Raw genomic sequence first — 16,984 nt, 5'->3', positions numbered from 1 at the left:
AGCCTGGCGCCTTCCTCTCTCTTTGCGTTCCGGTGGGCAACAGGAGCGGGTAACTGTGTTCCGGACTCGCCCGCGGCTGGGCGGAGCCAGCTGCCTCCAAGCGATCCCACCCACCCCGCGATTGTAGTCCTAGAGGTGGACTCCTCGCTGGAGTTCAGGAACAGTTCTCTGGCCGAGGCGGGTTCCAGACCGGCGAACCGGACAGTGGAGGGCGTAATCAGTTGTGCGAAAACTACAGATGGGGCCAGTGAGATCAGTCTCTTATTTAACGGACAATATTTTGCGATGTTTGGAGGGAAAGGGTCTACAGGGTTCACCACGTTCTCAAAATGCGCAATGGCCACCAAAGAGGTTTAAAAAAATTACTAAAAGACCTGCTGCCCTGTGAATCAGCGTTTCCTTTCGGTCTTTATTCTTGATGTAGAGTCAGAATGAGACATAGGTTTCATTTTTCAAAAATGGCTTTAATGGCCGGGCACGGTGGCTCTCGCCAGTGATCCCAGCACTTCGGGAGGCCGAGGCGGATGGATCACTTGAGGTTCGAGACCAGCCTGGCCAACATGGTGAAACCGTATCTCTACTAAAAAAGCAAAAAAACACAAAAAATTAGCCGGGCGTGGTGGCGGGCGCCTGTAAGCCCAGCTACTGGGGAGGCTGAGGCAGGAGAATCTCTTGGAACTCGGGAGATGGGGGCTGCAGTGAGCCGAGATCGCGCCATTGCACTCCAGCCTGGGCTACAGAGCGAGACTCTTGTCTCAAAGAAAAAAGGATTTACGCTGGGTGCCAGGGGCGCAGTGGCTCATACCTGTAATCCCAGCACTTTGGGAAGCCGAGGCGGGCGGATCACTTGAGGCCAGGGGTTCAACACCCGCCTGGCCAACATGGTGAAACCCCGACTCTACTAAAAATGCAAAAATTAGCCTGGCATGATGGCCAGTGCCTATAATTCCAGCTACTTGGGAGGCTGACACAGGAGAATAGCTTGAAGCCGGAAGGCGGAGGCTGCAGTGAGCCAAGATTGTGCCACTGCACTCCAGCCTGGGCAACAGAGACTCTGTCTCAAAAATAATAATAATAATAATAATAATAATAATAGGAAAAAAAAGATAAAAAAATGCAAGAGAGACACTTGGCTTTTACCTGTCCCTCATGAAACAGGGAACTGTGACCCCAGAAAAGATGTGGGGTTCCCAAACTTGGAAGGGCATGAGAATAAATCTGGTGGGAAATGTTGGCTAATAGGACACATGGGAACCACTAGCCTAAAATTCCATAAACGCATTCCAAAGTTTACATCAACATTTTCCCCGTCCTCTCAAAAAACAATCAAGGTGGGGAGGAGAGTTTTTGTGATGCTAAAACAGAGCTTACATTGACCAGATCTTCCTGAGATCCACTAACACTAACAACCTTTGTGACTGAATGCTCTACACAGTACACTTGGGGATGCTTACTTTGTCTGATTTGTAAAAAACCAAACTTAAAAAATATTGAAGCATAACTTTGTCAAAAAACATAATTATGGCAAATTTAGTATAACTGGCTTTTATTTGTGATGCTAGAACAGGGTGACATCTCATTCTGTAAAATAGTTCGAGTGTTCCAGTGAGTTGAGCAGAGGGGTTTGGCTTTATAAGCACAAAAGGGTTGAAGAAAATAGAAACAGGGAACAAAAATCAGATTGGTCATTTCAAAGTTGCCTTCCTTATTTAAGGGTTAAAACAGAGAGATTTTCTTATCAAGCTGGCCTCTGATTGGTGCTGTGAATCTCCTGCTTTTGGAAAACTGGCCCTGATTTCAAAGTTCAGTTTGATTACTTGGCACTTAGCATAAGGGACTATTCTGGTTTGGTCTGGTGTGCTGGGGGCTAGTACAGGAAGCTTATCCAAAACTACAGCCTCCTATAAACTTTAGCAACTTCAATACAGAAAAGTATATGAATTATAAATATGTTGATGACAATGTATTTTTGTTATTGTTGAGATGGAGTCTTGCTCTGTCACCCAGGCTGGAGTGCAGTGGTGTTATCTCAGCTCACTGCAACCTCACCTCCCAGGTTCAAGCAATCCTCCTGCCCTAGCCTCCTGAGTAGCTGGGAGTACAGCCGTGCGCCACCACCCCCGGCTAATTTTGGCATTTTTAGTAGAGACAGGGTTTCACTATGTTGGCCAGGCTGATCTCAAACTCTTGATTTCAGGTGATCTTCCCATCTCGGCCTCCCAAAGTGCCGGGATTACAAGCATGAGCCACCGCGCCTAACCAAAAATATGTTTAAGGAATGATCACAGAGTTAATACACCCAATATAAACCTCCACCTAGATCAAGAAATAGAATATTAGCAGTATGGCATACTTTTCTTGATATCACTTGATACCCAGGGGAAAATCCATTCTCGAGTTTAATAAGCAGTCCATGTGGATCACATTTAATAGTTACTTCATCTTTTTTCTCTCCTTCCTTCCTTCCTTCTTTCCTTCCTTCCTTCCTTCCTTCTTTCTTTCTTTCTTTCTTTTCTTCTTTTCATTTTTTTTGAGACGGAGTCTTGCTCTATTGCCCAGGCTGGAGTGCAGTGGTGCGATCTCAGCTTACTGCAAGCTCCGCCTCCCGGGTTCACGCCATTCTCCTGCCTCAGCCTCCCGAGTAGCTGGGACTACAGGCGCCCGCCACCATGCCCGGCTAATTTTTTTGTATTTTTTTAGTAGAGACGGGGTTTCACCGTGTTAGCCAGGATAGTCTCGATCTCCCGATCTTGTGATCTGCCCACCTAAGCCTCCCAAAGTGCTGGGATTACAGGCGTGAGCCACTGCGCCTGGCCTCGATTTCTTATAATATCCTTCAAACGGGTTTTTTAAAACCCTAAAAACTCTTGACAAAGGAGATGAATACTTCCATCTCAATTTCACAGCTTCTCTGGGGGAAGGTCTTGTCCCATTTACCTTGTTCTTAATCTACTCTAAGGTAGTGCAGACACAGTAAATTACCTCCCTGCCGCGTACGGGCAGATAGGCTGTGACTATGTGAAAGTGCCTGGCTGAGGGTCACAAGCCAGAATTGAAATTTAGTCTTCTCTACCATTTGGTTCCTTCCACTATCACTTTCTTACAAAAGACGCTTTCTTTGACCACCATGGTTAATGTAGTCTCCTGCCCCCTCCAGCCGCACTCTGGCAGGGATTGCTGTTGTCCACCTATAGCTATTCTCTTCTTCTGGAATTTAAGCTGAACTCATGACCCTGTCTCTACAAAAAAATAAAAAAATTAGCTGGGCATGGTGCTCCTGTGGCCCCAGCTACTTGGGAGGCTGAAGTGGGAGGACCGCTTGAGCTCAGAAGGTGGAGGCTGCGGTGAGCAGTGACTGGGCCACTGCACTCCAGCCTAGATGACAGGGAGAAACCCTATCTCTAAATAAATAAATAAATTTCACTTTGATAAAAAAGAGAATTAATAGGATAGTTCTACTTGGCCATAAATTAAACCATAAAGAGAATTTCAATAAATTCCCCCCAAATTTCAAGTCTGTCCTTTGAAAAACTAATATAACTTGTGTAATTTTTTTCCCAGAGCAATCATTTATGAGAGTGACAAAAATAAAGCCGAAAGTGAAAATGTTTTTCCTCCTCTAACTTTCTATTATGGTATTTGATTCACCAGCCATTTTCTTCCCAGGGCCCCTTGGAAATGTACTTTTTAGAAACAAGGCAAGAAATAGAAAATCAACTGAAATTGCTCCTGATACAGAGCGGTGACTTTGTCCTAGCTATCTCATAAAATTCTATACGAATTAACTCAACAAGCCTTACAAGGAAATGAAAAAACAAAATCACCCTATATTCCAGTTATCTATTGCTGCACAACAAACCATCCTAACACTTAGTATCTTAAAACAACAATTTATTATCTATCCTGGTTCTGCGGTGGACAGGGCTCAGCTGGGTGATCCCTACTTTGATCCCTCATGTGGTTGCCATCAGATAAGACTGAATGTCCAGGATGGTTTCTTCACCCACACATCTGATGTCTCAGCTGGAATAGCTGGAAGAAACGGGCTGGCTGGGCCTCTCTCCATACCGTGCCAGGCGTAAAGCAAGCTAACTCTTATAAAGTTACAAAACCACAATGAAGATATTAAAGTAGCAGGTTAATTAATGGTACAAGCAATTTCACTTCATTGCAATGAACTTCTTTCCCATAATATTTAATGTATCCCAGATTCATTTCTACCATTACTTAATTACTATACTAATTCTTAGAAACACTTTAAATCTAGTAAATAATACATCTCGGAAAGATCTAAGTGAATTAATAATACATCTAGAAAGATTCAGAACAATTTAGAATGTTCTGCCAATCTGCATGTACTAGCCAGTAGTTCATGCTAGTGGATCACAAAAGGGTAAAAACAATGAAGCTCCTTCTCCCAAGTGGCAGGATGGCAGAACACGAATGTCATAGCACAAGTGAGGTTTATAAGCTCTGTGGCTACTTTGCCTGTGGATTAAAATGTATCATATTCTGCTTTTTGTTTTATGCCATTTTTCCATCATACTTACTTTGTCTATATGCACTTCATAGGCAATCAAATGTAATTGATTCTGTTAATTGCTTTTTAGTCACTAGAATTGTCCACATAGGTAACTTCATTTCCCAATGAATATGTCTATAAAGCTGTATATTTTATGTCCAAAGTAATTCTTTTCCCTAAAATCAACTCTGAATTAACTTTCAATGCCTCTGTGTAAAAAAGCATGTAAGACTTTTTCCAATAAAATCAGGAGGCAGCATAAACATGCACAATATGGTAATGAGAATAATAGCACCACTAACTGCCATTGTTGCATACTAAACCATTTACATTCTTATCTCATTTAATTTTCTCATTGGCATCAGCATTATCCAACAAGACCAGTCCTGTGTTACAGCAGATGTATGAAACCCTGTAGCAAGGAGTCCAGGAATGGTCAATATTTGAAAATCCAACTATCCAGGTCAGCAATGTCCCCAGTCTTCTGAGGTTTGCTCTTTGTGAAATAAGCCTGCAGAATAAACCCAGTTGTCCAGCAGTTTCAGCTACCTACTTCAATTTACTTGTGGCTCCACTAGCAAAAGTATTAAAGGATTATGAACATCTTTCCAAAGGCAGCGTACTAGCTGAAGGCACAGAAAGAAGGAGAAAATGAAACTGGATGGGCTCACTGGGGACGTAACTTGTCATGAGGTTTCCTGATTTGGGTGATGGATGATGTGTGTGGTACTACACTGGCTGTGGTATTTCCCTTCTTTTTTCCTAGGTGGATTAAAAGCGTTTTTGTCTCTGCATCTTCCAAGTTGAGAAATTCTTTTCTTTCTTTCTGGAATATATATATATACACACACACACACACATATATACACACACACATATATACACACACATATATATATATACATATACACACACACACACACACACACACATATATATATATGTATCTCCAGCTGGTCTATCTTATAAACCAGATCAAACTACAGTATCAAACACAGCCTAAAACAGCACTTTAGGAGGCCGAGGCAAGTGGATGCTTGAGCCCAGGAGTTAGAGACCAAATGGGCAACATGAGGAAATCCCATCTCCACAAAACACACCAAAAAAAATTAGCCGGGTGTGGTGGCGTGCACTTGCAGTCCTAAGTACTTGGGAGGCTAAGGTGGGAGGATTGCTTGTACCCAGGAGGTGGAGGCTGCAGTGAGCCGTGATCATACCACTGCACTCAGGCCTGGGTGACAGAGCAAGATCCTGTCTCAAAAAAAAAAAAAAAGCAATAGATGAACATACATGCATGTTTATATAATATATAGATAGATGATATTAATGTAAATGTATAACATTGTGTGAAAAATGTAGCTTTAGTCTCCTTGGAACACAGGGATGAGTATGACTTGCTCCCTGCTTCAAGGGGCTGGTGATCCAGCAGGGATCACAGATGTGGAGCAGGTAATAGAACAAGATATGTAATGCAACAGGTGCCAGGCCTGTGGGGGCCCAGAGAGGTTGCACCCAGATGGATGAGTCTCCTAGAGCCCATTACCTTCTTCACAAGGTCTTTAGTGCCCAAAGTCAAAGTGCCCAAAGTGCCCAAAGTAAGGGGGAGGGGCACGGAGAGGCCCACAGCAGCAGAACTTACGGGAGACGGGACGGAAGAGGAAGTGGTTTGGTTTTGTGCCCTTCAAATTAGATTGTCTAGATACTTGTCTTTCCCATCCACGTAAGATGACTCATTCTTAGTATATTCATGTTTAAAATTGCTTTGGATTTTAAGTGCATGGAAGACCAGGATCACGGCACACTGATGTGTATTGCACAGCTTATGACCTAGAACTATGCTGAAACCGTGCTTAGCACATAATTTTTGGAGATGACAGAGATATCACCAGGCAGAACCATCCTCAGGTCAATTTCTAAAGTACATCAAAGTACTCTGGTTCCCCCTGCCCATCCTCTTGACTTCTTGTACTCATTTTCTCCTGTCCCTTGGCCCGTCTCTATGTTGCCTTCTAGCTTCTCAGAGCCTCCTTGCTTTGGGTCTCACCCAGGCCTGACACCCTTGCCAAGATCTCTCTAAATTAGCTTTTCATCTCCTCTCCTACATGTCAAACTCCTCTGTCATCTCTCCACCAGGGGGAGCGCTATATTATTCAACTAATACTACTGTACAAAAACCCACATTGCTAGCTTATTGTACTAACTATCTCAAGAAAATTTAATTTTTAAAAGAAATGCTTTCAAATTTCAATAAGCAAAGGCCTCAGCTGAGATTATTTTCTTTTTGCATTCTTGGCCCCTCAAGTTTATGCCTTCGGGAAACTGCTTCTCTAAGTGCTGACCCAAGGTGGCCCTTAGATAACATTTGTTATGTTCAAGTGCCCTCTGGAGGCAGAAACAGTCTCCTGTTAGATAAAAGACAGGCCTGCCAATGACCCACAAATGATTGGTCCCTGTGCTGTGAGGTCCATTCATTCCTTTCCATCTTTCTTTGTGCAGGTCTAGCACAGCCCTGCCTCAGGGCCTTCAGCTTAGGCACAGAATCTTCTTTGGCCTGGAATAGCCATTCCAAATACTGTCCCACGATTGTTTCCTTCACATCATCCACTTTAGCTCAGCAGGGCTTTCTCAGGAGTGCACCATGTCTAGCCAAGCCGACCTTCCCACTCTGTCATGTCGTGCTGTTTCCTTCTCTTCCTACATGCAGCACTATCTGAAATAATCTCCTTCCATTCATTCAACACGTTCATTGAGTGCCTGATCATATGCCCTGTCTTATGCACTTGAGACAGATCAAGGTACAAATGCAACACATTCTCTATCCTAGTGGAATTTACAGGCCTTATGAATTACATGGTTTCCTTTTTCATCATCAGCCTCCCGGCTAGAATGTAAGCTCTAGGAGTCAGGGACCTCTGTCAGCCTTGTTCACTACTTTATCCTAAGAGCCTAGAACTGTGCCTGGTACATCCTTCATGGTCAATCAGTATTTGTGGAAAGAATAAACAAATGTTTATATTAGCCAGGCACAATTGCTGACAAGAGGATACTTTGATGCCAGGAGTTCAATTCCAGCCTGAGCAACAGAGCAAGACCCCAGTCTCTAAAAAAAAATTTGTTTTAAGTCTGTATTTTCTATCAGGATACACAACTAACATTTTAAACTTCTTTTGCTGTGAAAAAGTTAATTCAGAGACTTTTCTGACTCATCCAGCTGGAAGCAGAGAGGCTAGGATTTTCCTTTCAGGTGTCTGACCCAGAGCTTGCATGCTGAGTCCTAAGGTGATGGCGTCTCAACTGTGCTAGGCCTTTATTTTTGTGTGTCCTTTCAATGGTTGTATCTGCCTATGTTTGACCAGAATAATTAATTTAATGAAAACACTTTAAAAACGTTTATAAACAGCTAAGTATCTAGTGATGGGTGCCATATAAATATTTAGATACAAAGGGTCTAAATTCAGATTATTTTTACTGGGGGAACCATTATTAATGTAATTATAAAATAGTACATTGCAGATATGTGCACACAAGAGAGAGAAGAGAGAGACAGAGAAGCCGTGTACACTTGCTACTTCACAACAATGATGCAATTCAACAGATTTATGACAATGATCCCTTTAGACAGATACTAAAACTCACCAGGGGCAGAGCCCTGGGCCAGGCAAGGAGTAAGTCACAGCTCCTAGGCCTCAGCAGGGCCTAAGATACAAGTACTTGCCCTTCCTGCGTGGAGTAGCTCACACCTGTAATCCTAGTGCTTTGGGAGGTCAAGGCAGGAGGATCACTTGAGACCAGGAGTTCAAGACCAGCCTGGGCAACATGGCAAAACCCCATCTTTACAGAAAAATACAAAAATTATCTTGGGGTGGTGGCGCACACCTGTAGTACTCAGGAGACTCAGGTGGGAGGATTGCCTGAGCCCAGGAGTTCGAGGCTGTGGTGAGCTGTGATCATGCCACTGCACTCCAGCCTCGGTGACAGAGCAAGGCCCTCCCTGTTCATGCCCCCGACAAAAAAAAAAAAAAAAAAAAAAAAAAAAAAAAAAAAAAAAAAAAAAGGTACTTGCCCTTGTGGTTGGAGCCACAGGGGCCATGAGTTCAGCAGGGACTCCTGCCAGCTGCTCCAAGTCACTCTCCCGGCACTCCCTGCTCTACTCTCCTGCAGAACCAAACTGCTTACCATTCCCTAAACATGCTCTGCTGGTTCACACCTCTGTGCCTTTGCATGTTTTCTCGGACTGGAATGCTCAGTCCGTGTAGAGTGGACACGTGTCATGTTTTCTGGCTGCTTAGCAGGGTTTGAAAACCCTGCCTATGTTCTGGGAATTTCCTAACACAAGAATGAGTCCTGCCTCCCCAAGGCAGATGCCAGAGATCACACTTGGCCAGGGTTCTTTGCAGAGCAGGGTACAGGCACATGACCCAGCCTCCCTCCATCAGCTTCATCTACACAAGATACCAACTTAGAGATGAGCAATCCAAGGCAGTGGGCGCGGGGTAGAAGTGATGTATCAGGCAATGCTGGTAACGCAGGCGCCAGGCTTTGGAGAAGCAATAGTTACCAGGATGTGGCCCTGGCACAAGAAGGGGCAGCATCACAAACCATCACATCCAGAGCTCTAGAGGGGCAGCGGCAGTGGCTTCCACTGCAGGCCAGATCTCCAGTGGATGTAGGGTCTTGTTTCAGGAAGCTCTTCATGGCACTGTATGTCCCCATCCATCAAGCAGAAGAGTCACTCCATATCCTTGTAATCCTTTTAATCAATCCTTTTTGTGCTTTTGTTGATTACAACTAAGAGCCTGGCCTAGTTGCAAGTCTTCCAGCCCCTGTGGTAGTTCATACACCAACCTACATTAATCCTCTTAACGAAAGGCGACTTGCTTTGCAAAATCCACGTTCGCATGGAGGTCTCCTGTGGCCCTCCCCTGAAACCTTCTATTCCACTCCTCATTCATGTCCTCCTGGGATGCCCTCACTACCCACAAGCCTCTCGCCACATGCCCCCCTGGATTATACTTGCTTGTTTCTTCCTCCTCTGCTTGGACCATGATTTCTTTGAGGCTAGCCGTTGGCTCTTTCACTTCTGCATTTCCAGCAGTTAGTTTGGGTTGACAGCATCCAACACAGGATAGGTACTAAAGGGAAGTTTGTTACTGATAGGAAGGGATGCTCTGATTTGCTTTCTGAGAACCAGGAATCAGAAACAGGTGCTATGAGGTGGCTGCGTCTAACATAGATCTCGGTGAATGGCAGGGATTTCAACAGGTGGAATTGGTGGGGATCATCCTGCACATGACATGTAATCTGCTTTTTAAAAATTATTATATCCCTCAGCATTTTCCCGTATCCTTAATATGCTGTATGGGACATTCTCAGTTGCCCAACAACCCTTCCCTTGCTCTTCTTTTTTTCAGGTTTGGATGGTGATGTCTCCAGGAAGGTGGACCCTCCCACAGCCCCAAGGGGATGAGTCCTCATTGCTCCAAACCAGGGGTTGACCAACTGCAGCCTGCTAGCCAAATCTGGCATGCCACCTGTTTTTGTATGGCTTCACACCATACAAAATGCTTGTTATAGTTTCAAATGGTTGGGAAAAAAAGAAAAAAGAAAAAAATTATTTGTGCCAGATAAAAAATATATAAAATTCAACTTTCAGTGTCCACAGAGACCCTGGAACATAGGCATACGGATTTGTTTCTGGTGTCTCTAGCTGCTTTGGCTCTACAATGGCAGAGTTGAATATATGTGACAGGGACCACATGCCCTGCAAAACCTGACATATTTACTGGCTGGTTCTCTTCAGAAGAAGCTTGCTGACCATGTTCTCAAGCAATCATGCTAATGCCAATCTCCTCCAAGTGTTGATTTTTGGGAGGAGCATGAGACCTATTTCTTGGCCAATGAAACACACAAGAAAGCCTGGCAGAGGGCTGCTGGGAAAGATTGTTTTCTCCGATGAGAGGGAGATACGTGAGTGTGCTGCCTTTTTGCCTTTGGATGTTGCATTTGAGAATGTGATAGGCAGAGCTGTGGCAGCCATCTTGTAGTCATGAGGGAAAAGCTAAGAGAACCATAGAGAAGCTGCCCCAGATATTGTTGAGCTGTTAAATTAACCAGCTCTAGAACCTGCTACCTCTAGAATTTTTTAATATTCAAAGTAAATATACTAGGCTGGGCACAGTGGCTCATCCTGTAATCCCAGGACTTTGGGAAGATGAGGTGGGAGGATCATTTGAGCCCAGCAGTTTGAGACCAGCCTGGGCAATATAGTGAGACCCCTGTCTCTACAAAAAAAAAAAAAAAAAAATTAGCTGGGCATAGTGGCACACACCTATAGTCCTAGTTACTGGGGAAGCTGAGGTGGGAGGATGACTTGAACCCAGGAGTTCAAGGCTTCAGTGAGCTATGCTCACACCACTGCATTCCAGCCTGGGCAACAGAGCCAGACCCTGTCTCTAAACAAACAAATAAACTGACAGTTGGGCATTCTGTTCATTGTGGCCAAATTCGTCGTAAAGCATATGATGTGAGAAGAGTATTTCCTCTTACTGATGAACCATAAAATGTTAACCATTTATGAGCATTTTCCCTTAATTATTTGCTATTATAAGTTTTATATTTTTAAAAATATATATCTTACAAATTCAAATTTAAGGATTATTAACTATCAGAGGGAACATAGAGAAATAAAATAAAATAAAAACAAATTTAAGGCTCATAAAATATGTGCCTCAGTTAGTGCCTTCTCCCTCTCCCTGTTCGGCTTCCTTCTCCTCCCACTTCTGCTCCCCATTTCTTTCCCTGTACCATTAAAACGTTGCCAAGGAAAAGACAAATGAAAAAAATTGCCCATCCCCAAAACACTGTTCTAACAAGTCTTTTACCGGATGCAGATCGCCCTCTTATTCTACGTAGATTGACAGAAATCCAAATCCATGTTTATCTATTTAAAATACAAATTCCATTATGGTTATTAGAGCCTGGGAAAGGCAGAGGGAGGAAAAGATAGGGAGAGACCGGTCAACAGAGATGAAATTTAAGCTAGATAAGAGGAACAAATTCAAGTGCTCTATAGCACTGTAGGGTGAATATAGTTAACAATAATTTATTGTGTATGTTCAAAGAGCTGGAAAAGAGGATTTTGAATGTTCCCAACACAAAGAATGAGAAATGTTTGAGGTGAGGCCTATGTTAATTGCCGTGATTTGACCATTACACATTGTATACATGTATTAATATATCACTCTGTACCCAAAAAATATGTACGATTACTATATGTCAACTAGAAATAAAAGGAACAAATAAAATAACATAAATTCTACCTGACTCCAAAACAGACTTATGGGAGTTTTCAATAAAAGTTACATCAGCAGCCAGGAGTATTTAATGGGTACTAAAATTGCATAATCAAAAGCAAGTTTTCTTCTCCTTCTCCTCCTCCTTCTCCTCCTTCTTCTCCTCCTTCTTCTCCTCCTTCTCCTCCTCCTTCTCCTCCTCCTTCTCCTCCTCCTCCTCCTTCTTCTTCTTCTTCCTCTTCTTCTTTTTCTTCCTCTTCTTCTTTTTCTTCTTCTTCCTCTTCTTCTTTTCTTTTTTTCTCTTCTTCTTTCTTCTTCTTCTTCTTCCTCTTCTTCTTCTTCCTCTTCTTCTTCTTCCTCTTCTTCTTCTTCTCCTCCTCTTCCTCTTCTTCTTCCTCTTCTTCTCCTCCCCTCCTCCTTCTTCTTCTTTTCTCCTTCTCCTTCTTCTTTTCTCCTTCTTCTTCTTCTTTTTTTGAGACAGAGTCTTGCTCTGTCACCCAGGCTGGAGTGCAATGACGCGATCTCAGCTCACTGCACTGCAACCTCCACCTCCTGGGTTCAAGCAATTCGCCTGCCTCAGCCTCCTGAGTAGCTGGGATTACAGGCGCCCGCCACCACGGCCAGGTAATTTTTGTATTTTTAGTCGATACGGGGTTTCTCCATGTTGGCCTGGCTGGTCTCAAACTCCTGACCTCAGGTGATCTGCCCACCTCAGCCTCCCATCTTCTTTCTTATTAACTATAAATACATTTGAGTCAGAGATGTTTTATGCGGTTGATCTGTTTGCAACTCCAATGAACTCACTTTGTTAAAACATGCCCCATGTGGTATAAGAAGCAGGGATACATTTTCTGAAATTATTTCTCCTTTCAGTGTCATTAACCAGTGCATTGTGAAATGCTGTTGAAATAGCAAACGCTTGCTTTTCCATGCAGACATTCCATGTCTGTCCTCTCACCTCTGACCTGCGTCACACCTGCCACCTGCCATCACAAAGCCAGCTGCTTTGAAATCTCTGAATCGTGCAATTCCAAGTGCAGCAAACAGTCACCTGGAGCAGAGAGGTCAGTGTGTTGACGTGTTTCCTATTTGGAACCTAGGTCTGAAATACTATTGAGTTGAGCTACCTCTACAGAGAGCAGTGATCCATGTCTTTAAAATGTTGTTCTCAAGAGGCCACAGGATTCCTAGGAATTTTTTGTTGTTGTTGTTGAGACAGAGTCTCACTCTGTCACCCAGGCTGGAGTACAGTGGCACAATCATGGCTCACTGCAACCTCCACCTCCCAGGTTCAAGCGATTCTCCTGCCTCAGCCTCCTGAGTAGCTGGGATTACAGGCACGTGCCACCATGCCCAGCTAATTTTTGTATTTTTAGTAGAGACAGGGTTTCACCATGTTGGTCAGGCTGGTCTCAAACTCCTGACCTCAGGTGATCCACTCCCATTAACCTCCCAAAATGCTGGGATTACAGGCATGGGCCACTGCGCCCGGCCAGGATTCCTAGGAAATTACACTCAGAACAAAGTTTGCATGGACACTTTCTTAATTTAGTGCCAAGCAGATGATTTTACAATCACTTCTCTGAGCATCTGAGAGATAGGAAGCATTTTAACAACTGTGTATTTCTTTCTTTCTTCCTAAAATAAAGATAGCAGAAAGAGCCACTGTTGTGGGGGATTTTCAGCTGCTGAGGCGACTTTTATAAACTATTATAGAAGGAGATGTATTTCAGAAGAAAAAACTTCCAGTTCCTGCAGCCCTCTTGCCTTTTTTTTTTTTGAGATGGAGTCTCGCTCTGATGCCCAGGCCAGAGTATAGTGGCCCAATCTCGGTTCACTGCAACCTCCGCCTCCTGGGTTCAAGCAATTCTCTGCCTCAGTCTCCTGAGTAGCTGGGATTACAGGCACCTGTCACCATGTCCGGCTAATTTTTTTTGAATTTTTAGTGGAGACGGGGTTTCATCATATTGGCCAGGGTGGTCTTGAACTCCTGACCTTGTGATCCACTCGCCTCTGCCTCCCAAAGTGCTGGGATTACAGGCGTGAGCCACCGCGTCTGGTGCCTCTTGCTTTTAATAAGAAGCCTCGGCTGGGCTCGGTGGCTCATGCCTGTAATCCCAGCACTTTGGGAGGTTAAGGTGTGCAGATCGCTTGAGGTCAGGAGTTTGAGACTAGCCTGGCAAACATGGTGAAACGCCGTCTCTACTAAAAATACAAAAAAATTAGCCAGGCATGATGGCGGGCGCCTGTAATCCCAGCTACTCAGGAGGCTGAGACAGGATAATTGCTTGAATCCGGGAGGCAGAGGTTGCAGTGAGCCGAGATCGTGCCACTGCACTCCAGCCTGGGCGATAGAGTGAGACTCCATCTCAAAAAAAAAAAAAAAAAAAAAAAAAAGCCTCTGGAAGAGAGCACTGCACAGTGTGGCAGCTGAGCACCTGACCTTTGGAGTTAGACAGAACTTTGCTGAGTCCCTGCTTTTCTCTTAGCACCTGTGTAATCTGGCCTCTCAACACCTTGGTTTCTTCTCCAACCTCATTCTTACCAGCCATTGGGCTAGGCAAGGGGACACAGCAACTAAGTTGGACAGAAGACAAATGGATGAGAGTCTGTGCAAAAAAAAAAAAAAAAAAGGATAACTTTGTAGATTATGGATTAAAAATCTGAGCAAAATTCCGATCATTTCTCATAGAACAAATTGGGAGGTGTGGAGAGTAGAAATGTGGAAGGCTTGGGAGTGATGAGAGTTTGGAACAGCCTTTATCAGGACAGGAGAGGAAGGGGCTCAAGGAAGACATGACAAAGCACTAGGGGCCAATGGCTAGAGGAGAGCACCATGCGCCCTGCATGGTGGACTGTTCCAACAGGCTGATGGACAGGGGGTTCAAAGGAACCGGTGATGCAGTCATGCTGTGGCTGGGGTTTACAAAAGGCTAAGTGACTCACTAAAGGTCACACAGGGACATTAACACAAACATCCTGGCCCCGAGTCCAGTGCTCTTTCTAGTCTAGAACAGGGTCCTTCCATTTTTTTTTTTTTTTTGAGACAGGGTCTTGGTCAGTCGCCCAGGCTGGACTGCAGTGGCATGAACGTGGCTCACTGCAGCTTCAACCTTCCAGGCTCAAGAGATCCTGCCACAGCTTCCCCAGTAGCTGGGACTACAGGCATGCACCACCACACCAGGTTTAAACAATTTTTTTGGTGTTGTTCTGATTTTTAGTACAGACAGGGGCTCACTGAAACTGCCTTTGCAAAAATCATAACAGAAAATTATGATGGTGAAAAAGATCTGACCTAATTGACTCCATCTTGCTTCTAACCTCCAAACTGTCCTTGTTCTGGGCGTGGGCCCAACTAATTTTGGGAGGAGCTTAGTTGACAGTTTAGTGTTGAAACAAAGATGGTAACAGCCCTTTCCCAAAACAAACACCCTTCCTGCCTGGGGAGGAGGCTGCCTTGGTAGGACTAACAAATTAGCCACAAGTTTACAAATTATGGTTTAGGAGTCATGCAGTTGGAGGCTGCAAGATTCTAAACCTCCCCAAATTGCTCCTCAGGATGACATCACTATTGTAAAACCTAAGATCAGAGATAAGATTGAGATATTTTGCAGACCCTGTACTAGATGGATTCATCAGCTGGCACTACCCAGATTGATAAACTGGCTCATCTGGTTTTGTGGCCCCCACTCAGGAACCGACTCAGCTCAAGAGGACAGTTTAGACTCCCTATGATTTCATCTCCAACCTGACCAATCAGTACTCCCACTCACTGGCCCCCTAGCCACCAAATTATCCCTAAAAACTCCAAACCCCGAATTCTTGGGGAGATTGATTTGAGTAATAATAAAACTCTGGTCTCCTGTACAGCTGGCTCTGCGTGAATTAAACTGTTTCTCTATTGCAATTGCCCCATCTTGATAAATTGGCTTAGTTGAGGCAGCGGGCAAGAAGAACCCACTTGGCAGTTACATCACTATGTTGCCCAGGTTCGACTCGAATTCCTGGGCTCGAGCAATCCTCGTGCTTCAGCCTCCCAACATGTTGGGATTACAGGCATGAGTCACTGCACCTGGCCAAGTCTGTCCTTAATCAGGGCTCTTTTGGGTCTCATTTTCCTAAGCTGCAAAAGCCATTGGACCAGGTGATATTGCCAACCCCTTTAAGCTGCTGTAACCGTAGTTTCGGCTCCTGGGTCTGCTTTCAATTAGTTATGTTCCCCATCACTTTGGACAAGTCATCCCAACTCCCTGGCTTGTTTCTGTAACTCGATTATGGTCCAGAAGCCCGAGTTCTAAAGTGCTGATTCTGATGAGGACCCACTTACCAGGCACTCTGATCCCATCATAGCATCTACCACAGCCTGGGAGGTCTATTCAAGTGTGCATTCATGTTAAGCAGTAACACCAATCAAATCACTTAAATAACGTAGGTAATAATCCAATAGCACAGCCAGACATGGTGGCTCACACATGTAATCCCAGCACTTTGGGAGGCCGAGACGGGCGGATCACGAAGTCAGGAGATCGAGACCATCCTGGCTAACACGGTGAAACCCCGTCTCTACTAAAAAATACAAAAAACTAACCGGGCGAGGTGGCGGGCGCCTGTAGTCCCAGCTACTCAGGAGGCTGAGGCAGGAGAATGTCGTAAACCCGGGAGGCGGAGCTTGCAGTGAGCTGAGATCCGGCCACTGCACTCCAGCCTGGGCGACAGAGCGAGAATCCGTCTCAAAACAAAAACAAAAACAAAATTAGCTGGGCGTGGTGACGCATGCCTGTAATGCCAGCTACTTGGGAGGCTAAGGCAGGAGAATCGCTTGAACCCGGGAGGGGGAGGTTGCAGTGAGCTGAGATTGCGCCATTGCACTCCAGCTCGGGTGAGAGAGTCCAAAAAAAAAAAAAAAAAGGAAAAGAAAATAATAATCCAACAGCACATCCAAACAAGGCTGAAAGTTGTAAAATAAAATTACACTGTGTGGAGGGTGTGTGTGTGTGTGTGTGTGTGTTAGAGACGAGGTCTCTGTCATCCAGCCTAGAGTGCAACAGTGCCATCATAGCTCACTGCGGCCTCCAATTCCTGGCCTCAAACAATAATCCCGCCTTGGCCTCCCAAATAGCTGAGACTAGAGACAAAACAAGATGTCACCACATCTTGTTTTTTGTTGTTG

The sequence above is a fragment of the Rhinopithecus roxellana genome, chromosome 18 (genome assembly GCF_007565055.1).
Source record: "Rhinopithecus roxellana isolate Shanxi Qingling chromosome 18, ASM756505v1, whole genome shotgun sequence".
In the NCBI taxonomy this organism is placed as follows: domain Eukaryota; kingdom Metazoa; phylum Chordata; class Mammalia; order Primates; family Cercopithecidae; genus Rhinopithecus; species Rhinopithecus roxellana.
This window is presented reverse-complemented; position numbering follows the sequence as displayed.